The sequence below is a fragment of the Vulpes vulpes genome, chromosome 7, assembly GCF_048418805.1.
Source record: "Vulpes vulpes isolate BD-2025 chromosome 7, VulVul3, whole genome shotgun sequence".
Lineage (NCBI taxonomy): Eukaryota > Metazoa > Chordata > Mammalia > Carnivora > Canidae > Vulpes > Vulpes vulpes.
In genome coordinates this window covers 17,700,058-17,718,675 of record NC_132786.1, presented here as the reverse complement: position 1 = coordinate 17,718,675, position 18,618 = coordinate 17,700,058, and positions in this window count along the sequence as shown.

Below are 18,618 nucleotides of genomic sequence, written 5' to 3'. Positions count from 1 at the left end.
AGACTCTAGTCTACACTCTAGTCTTTGTCCCTCTGGCTCCTAACCAACCCTAGTGCTTCTCTATGTCCAGAGCACCCACATGGCTTGGCATCAGGCTCTCTGTGCCATCATAGAGGCACCTCCTCAAATTCAAATCCCACAGGTAGAAGTGAGACTCAGCCCTTGGGTCCTCTTAGCATAAGGTTCAGGATGTGGCATGTCTGAATTTGGAAATGTAATACAGCCTGGCCAGCCATGCCTGTATGGACTGGCTTGATCCTAACCCACCAGCCTCTCTAAGAGGCCGTAATAATCCCTTGCCCAGAAGGGGAGGTGATGGGAGTGGACACATCGTTGAACTATGAAGAGACCCCGCTGTCAGACAGAGAACATCCGTCACCTCGGCCCAGGAGGTCACAGGAGACATCTGTCTTGTTTACCACTGTGTCCAGGCACCATTTCTGCCACAAGATTGAGGGCAAGGGTCACATAGTTACACAGATAAGAGGGTGAGCAGTGAAGCCACCCAGACTCTTCCCATCCACAGGCTGTTGGAGAGGGTGGGAACCTATTTCACATTCCATGTATTGTCAACTGTGTGATCTAACAGCTTAGTGACAGTTCTGTGGTAGAATTAACTGGCTTTACTTCCCAGCTCATAAAACCAACAGTGACATAGGACCAGGTTAGAACAGCCTCAGGGCACGGAGTCTCCATGGGGCTTCTTCCTCCAGGGCCATACCCAATACTGCCACCACGTGCTCCTGTGTCCCAAACCCTCCTCCCTCCCTGCAGACCCCGTGGGGAGAGAGACACCGTCCTGGCACGTGAGCTCCTTGTCAAGTACGCACTGCACACACAACATGGAACTAGTCCATGTTTCTGTGTGTGCTGTCTGATTACATGTGTGCATATGTGTGGGATGTGTGTGCATGTGTTTGAGTGTAATGTATGATTCTAAGCATGTGCAGAGTGATACATATGCATGTGCATATATGTGAGTGCATGTGTATGGATGTTTATGTGGTGTGTGCATATGTGTGTAAGTGTGTATATGTACATGCTGAGTGTGCATGCATGATGCCTACGTGTGCACATGTGTGTAGTGTGTGCACATGTGCACAAGAGTGTGCACTTGTGATGTGTACATGTGTGTAGCATGTGTGTGTATAGGAGTGTGCATCTGTGCTGTGTGCATATGCACGCGCATGAGTGTGCCTATGTGTTCAGGAATGTGCATGTTTGTGTGCACAAGTATGTGTGCGGTGATACATGCCTTCTCTGTGGCTCTCAGGAGAGCCGAGTGCTCTGTAACCTGTTGGACGTGACGGAGCTGGTCCCTGGGTAGCCAGTCCAAACACCTGCGCAATGACAGCTCTTCTCAACTCCACCCTGACTCCTCAGAAAGGCCCCCCTAAACATGGGATTTCTCAGGAGGTTCTCCCTTTAGACAAAGGTTCAAGAAGCCTGCGTGACCACTCTGTGGCCAGTGTGGGAACCTCTACTCTACTCGAGGACCAACTGCAACAGGGGTTTCTAGACCTGCCTCCCACTGGAGACGCGGGGGTCTGAGAAGTCTCTGATCTGTACTAGGCTTTGTTTTGAACTCTCCGGGTTGGGTTAAGGTCAAGGCGATTTAGTGGTGCCTCCATGGCTTCCTGGAATCCCACCGTCCCCAAGCACATATCATTTTGAAGGAATAGTTCCCAAAAACTTATGAACAACATCGTTAACCCACAGACCTCGTGAGCAAGTAAACAGTTGCAGGAAGGTTTCACTTAAACCAGCAAACCACACCCTCTTTATCTTTTTCTTGTAAATACTGCTTGATCTGCCTTGATTCCTGAAGCAGAGGTAACTGTTATGGAGACCGTTGATTCGGATAAAGGGTATTTGTGCAGAATTTTGTATGGTTTCCATGGAAAAAGTGAATAGGACTGTACAGGATTATTGTGGTTTTAAGGATAAAATGTCGAATCTGCCCTCGTGAATCCATGTGAGACTCGGCCTGCGTGACATGGGCATTACAGAAGGCTTTATTTTTTCACACCCGGTACTGGAACTGGAGACCTGGATAGTCCCCAAGGAACTGGTGCATTCAGATTTTCCACATTGATGTTATATGATGCCTGAATGAGAGTACAGCCTGCCAGGATTTCAGAGGTAGAAGGAAAAGCAGAGTCTCCTACTCATGCCACGTTCTCGGCACTGGACCCCAGAGGCCTGGCCTTCCCAGGGGGCCCTACCACACCTGAGTCTCCCCTGCAACTTCATCTCCCTAGAGACCCCTGCCTGTGCCACCTCCGCAAAGAGGGTCTTTCTACTTGCATCCCTTTGGAATCATTTTGGTCTCAGAAAGCTTCCCTCCCTCTCCCAGACGTCTGCTTCAACGTCCACTTAAAAATAAGAACAGCTCTGACCTCACTACCTGGAGCGGCCACCCCACCCCAGATCTGGCTCTCTCCAGCTGTTAGAACCTGCTTTTCTGTATCTTTCCTAGAGCCTTTACCCCCTCTGAGAAAAACTGTGTTTTCTGCCCTCTCTTTTTTTGTTGTTGTATCTCTTCACACGAGTAGCTCCTCGTGCCTTGTAGGCATCCATGGATTGTCTCCTGAATGACTCAATGAGCGTCCCGTCTTCTGGACCCTGAGAGTCACAGTTCTTCTGGTCCAGACTGCAACTTTCCTGTAACTCCAACGCATGCTAAAATTTTAAGAGTGGCAAATGGGCTCCTGGATAATGGGAATTAACCATGAGAGGGAATCTTATATCTTTGAAGGCAGTGATGACTCTGTTTCCCCTCCTTGACCACTAAATGTGTCTGTCTCGCAGAAAGAATTGCATGGGGCAGACAGCGCAGGGCAGGGCAAAGCCAGCAGAGTCGTCATTTGGGAAAACTACTCTAAAACTGACACTTCGGGATCCCTGGGTGGCGCAGCGGTTTGGCGCCTGCCTTTGGCCCAGGGCGCGATCCTGGAGACCCGGGATCGAATCCCACGTCGGGCTCCCGGTGCATGGAGCCTGCTTCTCCCTCTGCCTGCTTCTGTCTCTGCCTCTCTTTCTCTGTGACTATCATAAAAAAAAAATTAATTAAAAAAAATAAAATAAATAAAACCGACGCTTCATGACCATCCCAAATGGAAATCAGTGTTTTTAACAGATTTTTACCACATTAAGTTATGGTACTGTGGCTCATGGCAGCACCTTTGTGACCTAAGGAAGGCATCAAAGTAGGACTCACTGCTCTCCGCCAACTGCTAAGAAAGAGCCCCTCTCCAGTTGGGTTACAGGAAGGTTTCCTCTAGATCGTATACCTGTCTTCAAACCAAGAATACATCACATGATCTTCAAAATCTCTGCTATGCCTACAGAGCCTGGAAAGTGATCTTCTGAAAATGCAAGTCCTGTCTCAGCTCTCCCTGCCACCTCCAGGCCAAACATGTGCAGACAGGCAGACGTGGGGCGTGTAGGTGTGGACGCTGAAACACGCAGACGTGCAAACCGAAACACGACATTCACAAACGATGCTTGCAAGCTTACTCCTTGCGCAGCCCTTTGACATCTTCCCTTCCACTGTGTTGTATTCCCTTGCAGCCTCTTTTATTTTGAGTCTTGTCCTGGCCCACTAACCTCTCCTCTTGACTCCGCGAGGGTTAACAAGAGCAACCGAAAAATACCGATCCACAGAGGCACGCCTGGACTTCTTAACACAACAGCCTGTGCTCTTTTACAAGTTTCAGGAAAGCTCTCTTTCCTCTACATACACTTCCTTGCCCCTTGGGCCACAGGATGCAGCTGGGCACATGGCATGGAGGCCCCTGGCTCTGGGGCCTCCACACAGGGTTGAAGGACCTCTGTGTGTGTCCCCCGGGGGCTACTTCCATGACCGTGAACGACGTTAGACACCACAGCCAGGGACCCAGAACTTCTCACCTTGTAACATTGGTGTCTGACACGATACCTGACACACAGAGCGAGCGACCCAGGGACAGAAGTTAGCGTTATTATTGTGAAGATCAACTGTCAGAATATGGGGCAAGAAATTCTGGGAGTGACCCTGTGATCCACTGTGATTTCATCCCTCAGACTTGCACCAGCCTGAGTCAGGGTATTGCTGGTAATGGTGTGGAACAAGCCACTTCATGATGCTTAGCCCAGCAAAATCCTCTCCCAGAGCTGTCCTTCTGTGTACTCGTGGCAGTTCTGTCTTCTCACATGAGAAGCCTTAAGGTCTCAGCATGTCACTACAGGGCCCTACAAAATCAGGGACTCTTCTCACATACTCAAGGCCCTAGAAGGAACCCACATTTCCCACAGGGCCCATGCTCGTTCCTCTGCACACACAGAGGGATCTACCTCAAATTTCATCCACCACCCTTTCATTGTCATAGCCAACTCCTGCTTATCCTTTGAGATCCAGAACAGATATCATTTCCTTTTGACCCAGGGCTCCTGAGTGAGTGAGCTCACCCTAGCATGGCTGGGAAGATACCCAGCTGTCTCACTGTGACCGTGTCACGATGATGATGATGATAGGCACAAATATGGAGTGCATGGCAGTGGGAGGGAGGGAGCTGCTCTCCACAGAGATGGCAAGGATCCAGCTGAAATGGACACCTGCAGGAGGGACAGGAGACAGGAATGCAGAGGGGACCCATTGCATCCTACAGCCCGCAGGCACAGAGGCACATATTCCCTTTGGGGAGGATGGGGGAGGACACATGGCCCACTCAGCAAAGCCAAGCCTGAAGGAGCACCAGTGCCTGCTAGAGCCTGGATTTTACCCTTATCATGACAGTGATGGTTGTGAGCTGTGTGGAATGGTTTTTACTTATGGGAACAACCTGGCCGGGTTTACCATATGGAAGGATTCCATTGTAAGGGAAAACACAACGATCTTTTTACCTTACTTCTTCCTGTGCTGGTCCTATCCCCTTCATTTCTGAACTGAATATGAGAGAAATTGTGGTCACAGGTTGGCCATGTGGCCATTCCTACTGGAAATGTTAATAACTTCCTGATAATTTCTTCAATCAGATGAGCGATGTGAACCCCTGGAAGACACTTTGCAGTGTGCCTCTGTGATACACTTTCAGCGTGAGGGCTGGAACCAAGAACTCCACGTGGCATCCTCTCCATAAGAACATGACTGGTGGGGACCACTGGCATCTTCAGCAGCACAACGTCATTATTCGATAAAACTCCTATTGCAGGGATCCCTGGGTGGCGCAGCGGTTTAGCGCCTGCCTTTGGCCCAGGGTGCGATCCTGGAGACCCGGGATCGAATCCCACGTCGGGCTCCCGGTGTATGGAGCCTGCTTCTCCCTCTGCCTATGTCTCTGCCTCTCTCTCTCTCTCTCTCTCTCTCTCTCTCTCTCTCTCTCCCTGTGACTATCATAAATGAATAAAAAAATTAAAAAAAAAAAACTCCTTCTGCAGAAGATTCACGTGTGAATAACTTGATTGTCCACTCCAGGAGCTTCCAGAAGGATCTCTCTTCAATACAAGCATTGGCTGAGAGTTTCTATCCAAGACTCTTAGACCCTTTCTGCTGTGCCCGCCTCTCCTCAACCATTATCCTGTGGTCATTGACCAAATCTGAACGAACCCGAACATGAAAGACCCATCTCAGCCCAGACCACAGAATCTCAATAAACATCCTGACTTCACTTTTCCCCTCTGAGGTGTCTTCAAGACTCAGTTGAGGAGGGACGCCTGGGTGGTTCGGTGGTTGAACGTCTGCCTTTGGCTCTGGGCGTGGTCCTGGTCCTGGGATCGAGTCCCACATCGGGCTCCCCGCAGGGAGCCTGCTTCTCCCTCTGCCTGTGTCTTTACCTCTCTCTGTGTGTCTCTCAAAATAAATAAATAAGCTCTTTAAAGAAAATTACTCAGTTGAGGTGAGTTTCCCTTTCCATGATAAAAAATAAATAAACTGGGCTTTGTCTCACCCACGGCTGTGGTGGCGCTGTTTTGGAGAGCGGGCGGCACTCAGCAGGTGCAAACCTGGCAGGCTGCTTGTCCCTGGGTGGGGAGATGGGGGGAGCGGAGGGGAGGCTGTGGCTAGCAACATCTGAGTCACTGCAGGGCCTGGCCCTGTCTGAGGCCCTGGGGATAATGAGGAGTGAGGGACCTTGGTGCCATCGAGGAGCACAGAGCCTTGGTTGGGAGAAAGCTGTGTGAGCCACACTTGCGATGTCATGGAAGCCACCAGGACAGAAGACAGTGCCCTCTGCAGTGGAGGAGGTAACAGAAGGCGCACAGAGTGCTACCAGCCTCATTTTAGCCAAAGACGGGACAGGGGAGGAAGGATGCAGAGTGAAGGCAGGACCTGGGCCATGCCACCAGTTATGGAAGCAGCCCAGGTGTCCACGGACTGATGAATGGATAAAGAAGATGTGGTCTATACATACAGTGGAATATTCCTCAGTCATAAAAAAAAGTGAAGTCCTGCCGTTTGCAATGACATGGATGCATCTAGAGGGTATTATGCTAAGTGAAACAAGTCAGAGAAAGACAAATACCATACAATTTTGCTCATGTGTGGAATTTAAGAAACAAAACAAACAAGGAAAAATAAGACAAACAAAAAATAATGCATTTCCTTTATGCCTAAGTCTCTTCATCTGAGAAATGGGTATTATTTTAATTTCAATTGCGTGCTATGTGGGAAGATTTAATGCAACAAGGCAGTACAAGAATGGAAAGGACAGCGTGTGGATGAGGCACAGGTCATACAAAGAGTTACTTTAAGAGACTTATCTGGCATTTGACGTTCTTTCAATGTAAAGTACCACATCACTGAGATTATTCACTTTTCCTCTCATCAAGCGTGGTCTCAGAGGCTGTCCCATGGAGATGAGGCCTGTCCAGTGGAAGAGGAAATCAGAGGGTCCCCAGTGAGCCACAGACTGACCAGAACAGGCAGGCATGGGAGGGCTGACTAGATGTCAGGGGCCAGGAAAGTGCAGGAGTGGTGGGTGTGGAGGTGTTCACAGGCACAGACAGGCCCCTGCTGCAGCCCCTGCCCACTGCTCCACGCCTTCCAAATGCTCCAAGTGTATTTGGAAAGCATGTGGGGGCCAGGCAGTGGGTCACCGTAGGGCCATGGAAGGAAGGGGATGGATTCACACTGCAGATGAGATGGGCAACCAAGATCAGCAGGGACATCTGAGTGGACGGAGAGAACCTGGGAGATGGACAGAGGAGGCAGCCTGAGAAGGGCATGCGAGGTGGAGCTGGGCATGGTGGCGCTGGCCCCGCGGGGCCTTCCCGTGTCCACCCCAGGAGGACTCACGCAGGGAGCATGGGGGTCCCGGAGGATGACACGAAGCTCCCCTCTCTCTGTCCTGCCCTCTTGGGCTAGTCAGGGTGGCTCTTGGCAGGAAGATAAAGGGGAATTACAGAAACCTCTCCTCTGTCCACGCTCTGTCCCCTCCTCTGTGGGAGGCATTGCTTTACATCTGGATGCTGGTCTCTTCCATAGGAGAACGTGGAGTCATTCACATCGGGTTCTCATCCTGGCTCCAATAAATGCTATTTTTGAGTTAGTAGACCTCAGTTTTATCACCAATAAAAAGGAATTATGATACCGAGATCTTTCTTGGTTATTGGGAAGGATTAATTAACTCCATGTGTGGAACACAGAACTCAGACTGTGGCTCTTGTAGTGTTTCACAAATGACAGACCTTATTCCCTTTGTAGCTAAAGCCACAAGGAAGCACAGTGTCTAACAGTGAGTGGAGCCCAACAGACATCTCTCAGAGACAAGAAGACACAGATAAAAAAAACTGAGCAAAGAAGTAGATCTGTGTGGTCTTCACACAGAGACTCAGCCTAAGGATGAGACTGTCAGATGCAGATAGAGTCATGAGTAGGATAAAATGTCGAGAACCTACTCTCACAGGGCTTGTGCGATGCCAGCGGACAAGACAGCAGATGTGAGCCTGCCCGGCTCCCCAAGGTGCACCGCCAGGTCCCGGGCTGATGCGCCAGGAGCCTGCTGGTGGTTGGTGAAGTCCAGATGGAGATGCTGACAGTCTGGTTCCTGGTAAGTGCTCCCCCGACCCAACACCGTCCTCCTCGGTGGGGAGAGTGAGAGAGGAAGGGAAAGCTTGCTGGTGATGCTTCCTATGGGGACACCAGGCCTAGTGGATGGGGTCCCACTGTATGACTCACTTAGACGTCATCATCTCCTAAAGGCCCCTCTCCACAATCTCGCTGGGGAGTTGGGAGGTGATTTGGGGCACAGCCACAAAGCCGTACAAAACACTCCAGTAAAACACCTCTGTCAATGCCACCTCATTCCCCCCAAAGCAAAATTCTCAGAAGTGTCTGGTCTACACTGGGCCATGGGAGGCAAATAGCTGAAAAGAAAGAAGACATCAAGCTTGAGAAGTCTATCTAGTTAAACAACTTGCCAGTACACATTTTTACAAAAGGATTCAAAACTCCCATCACGAGACTCCAGGAAACTGGCGTCCAGGTCTCCCCTCGGGGTTGCACTGACCCTGCCTCCCTCCCAGCATGAATATTTGCAGCCCACAAACCCTGTGGGCCAAGGCTGACCCGCCCTTGCATGGAATTTCTTATTTTCAGAACATCTATTGTTTTTGATGTAATCATCAAAGGCTATTGGAAAAAATATTATTTCATAGCTTAGGGAAGAAGAAAGGACATGTGGAATGAACTTGGAGTGTGAGAGATAGTGAGCTCGTAGACAACACGCAGGAAGATGAGATGAAGCTCACGGGCGCAGTTTCCGACGTCAGAGGTGGAGGACGGGTGGCCGGGGCCTCAGGCACCTCTGTTTCTGAGTCGTGCTAACACAGCCCGGGGTGCTCCTACGCAAATGTGAGGTGCTGTTCATTGGAAACTCCCCTCTGACCTGCTGTCCTGTGTGCTTGTTTGCACACCTGGCCCAAGGCACTCACTTCCCTGCACGGTCGTGTGGGGTCGGTGACGGCAGGGACAAGCTGTGAGCGCTGGGCCTGGCACTGGGCACCTGCCCCAAAGGTGACTCTTCATTTCTATTTTAATGTCAGTAAGAATGAGGATCACATGTTAGGTCTCCGGATGTTCCCACTGTTAAAACACAAAGTGAGGGGCGTCTGGGGGGGCTCAGTCCGTGAAACCTTGGCCTTCGACTCAGGTCATAATCACAGGGTCCTGGGATCAAGCCCCATGTCGGGCTCTCCAGTCAGCGAGGGGTCTGCTTCTCCCTCTGACCCCCCCACCCCTGCTCATGCTCTCTCTCCCTTTCAAATAAATAAATAATATCTTTTTTTAAAAAAAAAAGTAAAATCAGGAATAATTTTATTAAGAAAACTTACCAAACAGCACTTAAGCATTAATAAATAAAAATACATATTACAAATAAGGAATACAGACTGTATATATTTGCCCTGCCCTACCAACACAACTGCGTTGTTCGCCAGTCCCCAAAGCGTCCTCCCCCCCAGGCCTTGTCATGAAAATCCACATGTGTGGACTCACAGGTCATGTGTCCCTTACCCAAGGACTCGGGGAGCTGGACAGCAGACACGTGGCGGCCTGGTGTGCTCCACACCCACGGTTAGTCGGTCTGTGCTCATGTGGCTTTCCCTGAGGAAGCCCTAATTTCATGACCCTGTTTTCATGGAATACAACTTGAACAGCTCACAAGCACTTAATTTAGGACAGTTAGCCTCAGTGACAACCTCCTTGTCCCGGGCTGCCGGGGTGCCGGGAAGGCAGCAGTCCGGCCCCGGGGCTGTTTCAGTCAGTGACCTCAGGCCAGGCAGACATCTGGGATCCGATGGTTGGCAGCCATCTGAGGGCCACCCTCTGGAAGCTCCGATTACCCCGGAGAGCATCTGGGATACACACACAGCGAAGGGATAGAAAGAAACAGAAACAGCACGACGGTGCCCAGCCCACGGCGGAGCTGAGTGTCCGTCCCCACAGGACGCACATCGGCTTTGCAGGTGCTCAGCGAGATCCAGTTCTTGACATGCAGACATCTCGCGCTCCCAGCCTGTGAATCTCACGGAAAACACCAAACCAAGGGCACAGCACCTGTCCAGGTGGGGTGGAGCTGAGCCTGAGAGCCAGTCCTCCTGACTCCCCGCCCCACCTGTCCCAAGACCCTCTGCCAGGGAAGCCCTTACTCTGCAGGAGGTCTAAGCCCCCAGGGCTACATCGGCCGAGTCTTCTGGGCTCAGCGCTCAACCAGGGGGTGTTTGAAGTGGCTTCTTTTCACCCATAATGAAACATTTCACTTCCTCAAAGTTGCAAGGTGTCATGGTGACTTCAGCATGCAGGGGACACACTCATACCCCTTGCCTTTTCCTTCATTTTCAGAAGTTAAACTTGACTCTGTATGGATTTTTTATTTATTTTTTGTATAAAACTTCATGCTTAAGATATTTCTTCCACCACCCCCTCAGCACCCCCCGTCCCGTGCCCAGTAACTGGCCACAACTTAGAAGCTAACTTCAAATTCATCCCTATCCAGTTTGGGTTCTTTTCCATTCAATTAATTACTCAAGTCCCCAAACTCACTCCTCTGGAGCTGAGTCTGTGGGGTGTGGGGAGGCTGGAGCAGCCGCTGAGCGGGCATTTCTGTGACTGCTCTTCAAAGCCCTCATGTTCACATTTTGCACAGTGTGGGCACAGCGGGACGCTTGGCCTTTACGTGGTCGCCACCTGCAGAGGCGGAGAGCAGGGAGCCAGGATGGAAAGGGATCAAGCCTTAGGAACTGGGCCCAAAAGGCAAAGCTGGGAGACCCATCAAGACGGCACGGTCTCTCCCCAGGACGCAGACGCGAAAGCTGATATACCTTGCAACCGTTTCAATCCAGAACCTCCAATGACCACCTGTACACTCTCATGAGCTACAGATTCTCACACTTGACCTGTGTGTCCGGCCTTTCTGCTGAGCTCCAGACCCACAGAGTCAAGTGCCTGCTGGAAGTCTCCAGGAGACACGTGGGTCTCTGAAGAGCAGCCCTTGGGACCTGACTTCATCACCTTCCCCTGAGCATCCCTAACCCGCCCATCACCTGTTAACCCCAACACAAAACCATCAGGCAGGCAGCCGCACGGTGGACAGAGCCCTCGCCCCGGAGGAGTCTCATCCACTCCGGCACACTGGGTCCTTCCCCCACCCCACGTGCAGTCGCCGGGAGCTGTGCCTTCCATGAGTGACATGGCCCGGTCACAAGGAGACAAACGCCACATGATGCACAAGCACACTGCTTCCTAAGGTCACACACAGACCTGTTCTCCAGCGTTGGGCGCTGGGATTGCTCCCAAGGTTCCCCTCGCAGAGACGTCACCCAGCGTCGGTACTGCCACCAGCTGGACTCACTGGGGGTGACTTTGCAGGTGGACGTGCCGGGTGTAGGGACTGTGCCCTTCCGAACTTGCTGGCCATTTCCTCACTGCTTCTCCCCGTTGTACCGTGTGCAGCCCTGGAGCCGGCGGCATACCCGCCCCTGGACTCAGCTGCCCCGGAATTAGCACCTCGCTGTCCTCCTGCCTGTCTGATGACAAGGGGACACTCTCGGGGCCACCGCGCTCCCCACCGCTGCTCACAGCGAGGCTGGGACTCTTCCTGTTACTCCTTCAGGATTCCTGGCATGTGAAACTCTTGTTCACACTTTGACAACTTATCTATGGGGCTGCTTGTTTTCCAATTAATTTCCTCAAGTTCTTTCAGTATTTTGGATACTGATCCCTCCGTCATGTATGACACAGATGTCTTTTCCCAAACGGCAACCTGCCACGGCTCTCTCAGCTTTCTTTACAGCGTGTTCCTCAAAGAGAAGTTTTAGATTTGGTCTGGACTGATTTTTCCTTCTCTTTCTCTCTGAGGTGTGTCTGTCATATTGTTGTCCAAGTCAGCCCTTCTTTTTCAAGAGATCGTGAAGTGTATTTCTAAACATTCTATGAGAAGTTTGGCATAAATGAACATATTAATACATCTATTTCTATATTTATTATATATATTTACACATCCACACAATCTTGGCCTTGCTTCTCTGTTTTGTTGATGCATGTGTCAACCTCCAGATTAATCTCATTAGAGCCTTGAAAGACTCTTGACGTACATCAGTCCGTCTTCTCCTTTATCTTTGTCATAAACTTCTCATTCCTTCTCTGAGTGTTTCTGTTCTGAGCGCGATCCCAGAGGCATGCATTCTAATCCCCACTACTCATTTGGAAATGTTTAGAATCCTACACCGATGTAGGACTCAGTGACACGTTTGTGACCTTGACTCTCCCCACGGTGGAGGGTCGACTTACCCTATAAATTCTCCAGAGACATTCTGTAAATTTTCTCTATAGTGTTTTTTGCAAACACTTTGTTACTAAGATTCCTGGGTCCACCCGTGGTAAGTGGTGCCTCTCCTGTTCCCACATCTTCTCATGTTGGTCCCATCTCCAGTCACCCTCATGAGTGGTTTCTAGATTAACACCCTTGCCTGAGCTGCACTTCGTGTGGTTTCTCTACAGCAAGTCAGAACAGCAGCATCTGCCATTTCCACCAGCTGTAAATTGCACAAAGGTGTGTACAGTCAGGGTCCTGGGCATGTAACAAGCACATGACGGATGTTAATGCATTTCTCTTAATTCCTATCTCCACCAGGTGAAGATGGAGACAAGTCCAAAGGTATATTTTTTAAATATTTATTCATGAGAGACACACACAGAGAGAGAGAGAGAGAGAGAGAGAGAGAGAGAGAGAGAGAGAGAGGCAGAGACACAGGCAGAGGGAGAAGCAGGCTCCAGGCAGGGAGCCCGATGTGGGACTCAATCCCAGGACCCTGGGGTCATGACCTGGGATGCTCAACCACTGAGCCACCCAGGTCTCCCTCAAAGATATTTTTATATTACCTTTTATTTACATATCTACTTCCCTCTTGGAATCCACATCTTGAGAAAGCAGGTAAGTCTTGTTTTATCCACTTATGTGCCCCTAAGGCCTGGAGCAGGATCTGGCTCAGGGTGAGTGTTCTGCAGACAAACATGCAATAAAGGAAAGAATTCATCAAAACCCAGTTAACAGAGAAGGTCATGTTTCCCCAAAGAGTCATCCAATGCAATATGAGTGGGACCAACCGATTTTCATCCAGCATCTTTAGGTTCTACTATGGTTAGCTGGATGGTTCTGAAGCCAATCTTTCAACCCAATCATCCATCCCACCCATGGAAGTTCCACTTCCTGCACCTGCCTTCCATGAAGGTCAACCTCTTCCTACATGTCCATTATCTGTCCCTGGACCTTCCACCACCCATTGTGCATGCAGCCCTCTGACCGTCTCACACCCTCTGCTCCCTGGGCTGGCCTGGAAGTCCTCGGGCTGTATCTCCCCGTATTTCTGAGCCCTCCGCTAAGACAATGATGTTCTATCATACCTGGCGCTTCATTTGTTGAATTGAAACCATTTGGGGGTGCAGCCTCTAGACCCTCTACTCTCTGGACCCCGACTTGGCTCACAGCACCCACCATGGGTGCCAGGACCCTTCTTCTGGCCTGTGAAACCCTACAGACTTGTCTTGAAAACCCATTCAGCTATAGACAATCCAGAAATATAAACCCAGTGCTTCTGAGAGGTCACAGGTTGGAAAGGAATCCCAGAAACAGTGTTGGGCTGTACTCAACATGGAGGCATGGGTCAGTCTTCTCAAGGGCCACAGAAAGAGCGAGGAAAATGTCTTGGAGGATTCTGGACAGAGAGTGTGGCTGGTGGCAGGAAGTCAGTTCTCATTCCTGGGAAAGCCAGCAGAGGCCTGCGTGCATCCGGGCGCAAGCTGGACATCCAGTGGCAAGCATTGTCCCACAGCCACAAAAACATTTTTAATTATCTCTAATTTGTAATTCATATGCAGATTCGAAATTATTTCCCACCCCCTGCCAAGGATATTTTTTCCTTTTATTTTAAAATAGTATTAAAAAGAAAACTATTGTTGATGTTGGTCATTAGGTAGTAAATATACCAACGTATAGCATAAAACTCATTTTCATGATCAAAAGACTTTTTATAGAGAATATCTAGATATAGTATAAATGTCACCACAGTAAGTCCATTTATGGTAGAAGTGCCTTTAATCATATATTTTTAGCACAAAACAGAAACATTTTACAACTGACTCTTGAATATACAGAGGCATTTTGCAAGAGATTTGATTATTTACAGAGTTTTTTCCCCCAAACGTGCAACAACAAATTAATGTGGATGAACTTCGGACCTGAGGCAACATGCATTATTCCATGAGAAACTGTGTGCACCAGGGCCCCGGCAGCCGCCCCATGTATACACACTGACAGCCACTATATTTGGGGTTCAAATGCTTCCATGTGTGACAGCCCAGGGCCTCTGCTCACATCGGAGATGGGACATGTGTCTTGCTGGCTCCAAATGCTCCCGGAGACGGAGGACAGACTCTAAGGTTGAATTGTTTCACGTGTACAAGATAAAAATTTGTCTGGAAAGACAAAATGTTGGACAGTTTTTCTTTTGTTTTCTGAAAGGACCTTTATTGTATTCAGTTATGAAGTCTGTGCACTCAGAGCACGTCTACTTTTCCTGGGGTCCTGGGCTGGAGACCTTGAATGCGGGTCACTGTCCCCATAGAAGGCTGGGAGGGCCTGCCAGCCACTGAGGGCCTCCTGCCATCCCTCCTCCTCCCCTTTTTTTTCTCTCTCCTCTTCCTCTCTCTCCACATGCTGTCATACAGAGATATAAGACTGTACAAATAGACAATGGAGAGGCCACATATAAAACTAGAACTCTGGAAAAAAAAATAGACCTCTGGTAGCCCTGGTGGTGCAGCGGTTTAGCGCTGCCTGCAGCCCGGGGTGTGATCCTGGAGTCCTAAGATCGAGTCCCACATCAGGCTCCCTACATGGAGCCTGCTTCTCCCTCTGCCTGTGTCTCTGCCTCTCTCTCTCTCTCTCTCTCAGGGCCCCTGGCGGCTTCCCTTTCTTACCACGTTCTTGTGCATCTGTGTGCCTGCGTGAGTGTCCATGCGTGTGCATGGCCGAGTGTGCACGAGGACGCATGCCTCTGCACGTGCGCACCGGCCCTTCCCTCCCTCCCTGTCGTCTGATGTCACTGCTGGATTCCTGCCCCTCCTGGAGCAGAGGGCTGCGTCCCTGAATCCTGGCTCAGCCCCTGACCCCTGAACCTCTGCAGTGCGAGATGCCTCCCAGGTGGGGACGTGGGCACCTGCCAACTCTGGTCCTTTGTCTGTTTGCTGGGGATAGCGGGTCCTGGCCTCCCACCTTGGGGGTCGCCCCCGGGGTGGAGACGGGGAGTGACAAGGCCGGTGGTTCCGAAGGGCGGGGGACAGGCACCGAGGCCGGGCCAGCATGCCAGCTGGACAGCTGGGGAGGTGGCTGTCGGGTGACCCTTCCGGGCAGGCCCTTCTGCCCACGGGCACTGTCCCCACTGACCCCCAGGGCCCGTGTCCCCGTTGAGATGGGGTCTGTCACTGGTCCTGTGTCCCGGTCCTCCATGTCCAGGACTGAGTCCTGTGCAGGGGCCCTCGTGTGTGGCCAGGGCTGGCTCTCTCGGTTTTCTGGACGAATGGTTGTAGCTATGACTTTGGTGCCTCTTTTCCACCCTGTATTATTATTATTATTATTATTATTATTATTATTACTACTACTACTATTATTATTAGGTTTAATTATTTATTTATGAGAAACACAATGAGAGAGAGACAGAGACACAGGCAGAGGGAGAAGAAGCAGGCTCCCTGCAGGAGCCCGATGCAGGACTCAATCCCGCGACCCTGGGGTCACGCCCTGAGCTGAAGGCAGACGCTCAACCGCTGAGCCCCCCAAATGCCTGTCACACGTGTGTGCACTCAGGGCCGCTGTGAGTCAGCGTGGGCATCGTGCTGTTGTACAAGCCCGCGGTCGTGGGTCTTGACCAGGAGACAGGTTAGCTTTCTTATGCTTAAAGTGAACCCAGAGAGCAGGCAGGTGGGGGCCCACGTGGCAGCTTCATGATCACCTTGAGCCAGACCCGTGACCCTGTTCCGGCCTGCCTGCCTGCCTGCTGTCATCGCCACGTGGCCCAGCCGGGATGCTGGGGCTCCGGTCATTGCATCCTCGTTTCAGCTGGCAGGAAGGACGCAGAGCAGGCAAGTCCATGTCGGCCCCCAAGCTGGCTCTCCTGCCCGGACAGCCCCGTTCCCCCCATGTCCCTGCAAGGCCTGGTGGCAAGCAGAGCAGGTCCGGGTCACCTCTCCTGCCCGGGGTCAGCCGGCCCAGCCCGGCCTCCCGACTTCCCGCAAGGGCCTCTTGCTCCCGGCGGCTCTGCCTCACCTGGGTCTCTGCGTGGATTCTGATGCTTCCCGCTGGCAGCACGCCGTGCCCCCCATCGTTGTGGGTCGCAGCCCGGGAAGCTGGAGCAGAGAGGTCAGGGGCGCCCTCGGGGCTGCACAGCTGGCCCGCACCCAGGGCTCTGCACCCAGGCCTCGAGCCTGCCCTCCGGCAGGTCAAGAAACAGGCCCAGGCGGCCAGAGTCTGCACCAAAACGGGCACGTTTCCTTGTGACCTTGGCTCTGACTTGTTTTCCGAGGAAACATGATTGTTGTGGAAAGTGCAGGGAAGAACGACAAAGAGGGAAAGCGAGGCCTCGCCACGGGGCACGGGAGCTGGGGGGGCGCAGTGGAGGTCCTGCCCTCGAAGGAGCCGGGCCCGGGAGGAGCACGGTCGCGCTCGCTGCTGGTCGCGTGGGAGCAACCTGCCCAGCAGGGGTCGTGGGTGACGGCTCTGTCCCAACCCGTTCCACTTTCTCGCCGCGTTCCGGAGGGGGGCAGTGATGCACCACCCTGGCCGCACGCACGTCCGTGGTGGCACCACGCAGTGTGCACACTGGGGCCCCTGGGGGGCTCCCCGAGGTCGCAGCTCCCCAGGACGTATGCACCTGAGCTAGTGACGGGCACCGCTGGGTGGTGCGTGTGGCTGTGCCCCGGGTCATCCTGGAGGCCACACTTGGGGACCGGAACGTTCCCTCACACCACAATCCCCCTTCTGCTGTGCCACACTGCCCGCTCCCACCCCCCGGGCCCCCCACGGATGGCTCTCCTTGCTGACCTAGCACTGAGGACATCCTGGACTCGTGACCCTGGCTCCTCCTCCCTCGGGACGGAGCCCCGGGTCCCCCGTCCCCCGTGGCCGGCTGGCATTCCGCGGGGCGGGCGGGCCACCGTTTGCGGGACCCTTGAAGGACGTTTAGCTTGTTCCCGACCGTGACTGTTAAAAATAAAACCGCAACATTCGCTCGCGTTCTCTTTCGTGGGGACGTAAATGCTTATTATCTGGGACAGACGCCCAGCTGTGCCGCGGATGGGACTTGTTTTTGGTTTTGGGTTTTTTTAAGAAACCGCCAAACTGTTTCCGGAAAGACCGTCCCATACCACGTTCCCGGCAGCCACGTGTGCGAGACGCAGCTTCTCTGCATCCAGCCAGCTTTGTGTGGTCTCTTTTTAGAAAAATTTGGCTGTTCCAACACATGTTTAGTGACTTGCGTTTATTGGCATCTCCCAGGTGGCTCGTCATGCCAGCCACCTGTTCAAGTCCTTGTTTCTGTCCATATATTTTCTCTTCTTTGTTGGCAAAATGTCTGTCTGCTTTGTAATTGCAGTGGTTTTGTTTTTCTTGGGTACTGTTGACTTTTCGGAACTCTCGATGAATCCGGGATCTGATCCTACTGTCATACGTGTGGCTTGTCTTTTTGTCCCGTTCACAGTGTCTTTCCCAGGACAGAGGTTTCAAATTTCAAAGATGTCCGATTTACTGATATTTTTTCCTTTCTGGACTGTGTTTCTGATGTTCTAAGAATTTTCGATGTAGCCGAAACCATAAAGATGATCATGTTTCTTCTAAACGTTTATACTTATATGTTTTCTAGTTAAACTTATGGTGCATTTTGAGTTAATCTTTTATAGATACATATATTTTATCACAATTTTAAATTTAAGTTAGATTTGCCAACATACAGCATAACACCCAGTGCTCATCCCGGCAAGTGCCCCCCTCCGTGCCTGTCACCCAGTCACCCCCACCCCGCACCCACCTCCCTTTCTTCCACCCCTTGTTCGTTTCCCAGAGTTAGGGGTCGCTTGTGGTTTGTCTCCCTCTCTGATTTTTCCCACACATTTTCTCTCCTTTCCCCTTTATTCCCTTTCACTATTTCTTATATTCCCCATATAAGTGAAACCATATTTCTCCGATTACTCACTTCACTCAGCATAATACCCTCCGGTTCCATCCACATCGAAGCAAATGGTGGGTATTTGTCGTTTCTAATGGTTGTGGAATATTCCATTGTATACAGAGACCACATCTTCTTTATCCATCATCTTTCGGTGGACACCGAGGCTCCTTCCACAATTTGGCTCTTGTGGACATTGCTGCTAGAAACCTCGGGGAGCAGGTGTCCTGGCGTTTCCCTGCATCTGTATCTTTGGGGTAAATCCCCAGCAGGGCAATTGCTGGGTCGCCGGGCAGATCTATTTTTAACTCTTTGAGGAACCTCCACACAGTTTTCCAGAGTGGCTGCACCAGTTCACATTCCCACCAAGAGTGCGGGAGGGTCCCCCTTTCTCCACATCCTCTCCAACATTTGTGGTTTCCTGTC